This window comes from Plasmopara halstedii (genome assembly GCF_900000015.1).
Source record: "Plasmopara halstedii genome assembly, contig: Scaffold_323, whole genome shotgun sequence".
Taxonomy (NCBI): Eukaryota; Oomycota; class Peronosporomycetes; order Peronosporales; family Peronosporaceae; genus Plasmopara; species Plasmopara halstedii.
This window is the reverse complement of record NW_020187244.1, coordinates 4,644-5,021: the sequence shown is the minus strand read 5'-3', so window position 1 is coordinate 5,021 and position 378 is coordinate 4,644.

Here is a 378-nt window from a genome sequence, read left to right as displayed (position 1 = left end):
GGTCAACGTGCTGGACATTGGAATGTCCGAGTTGGTAGACACCAACGGTGTATCGGACTCCCGAGCGTGGCTCGCGGGCTGATCTTGGAGTAACATTGATTCATCAGCATTTTTAGCCATCATGACGTCGGTCGCAGAAGCCGCATCTTTTTTGTAGTGGGCTACATAGTGATAAGGGTGCACCGATATATGGGTACGTGTAGCTATTAGTGCGAAGTATATCAAAGCGGTACAACATCGGCGTTTATTGTACATAATAACGCTCGAAACAAAAGGAAAAGGGGCCCAAGCACGTAACCTACTGAGCGCTGCTCAAGTTCTGGAGCTGTCGCTGCATGTCATGCGTGACATGGTCGGGCAAGGGTCGAGGCATCGAGA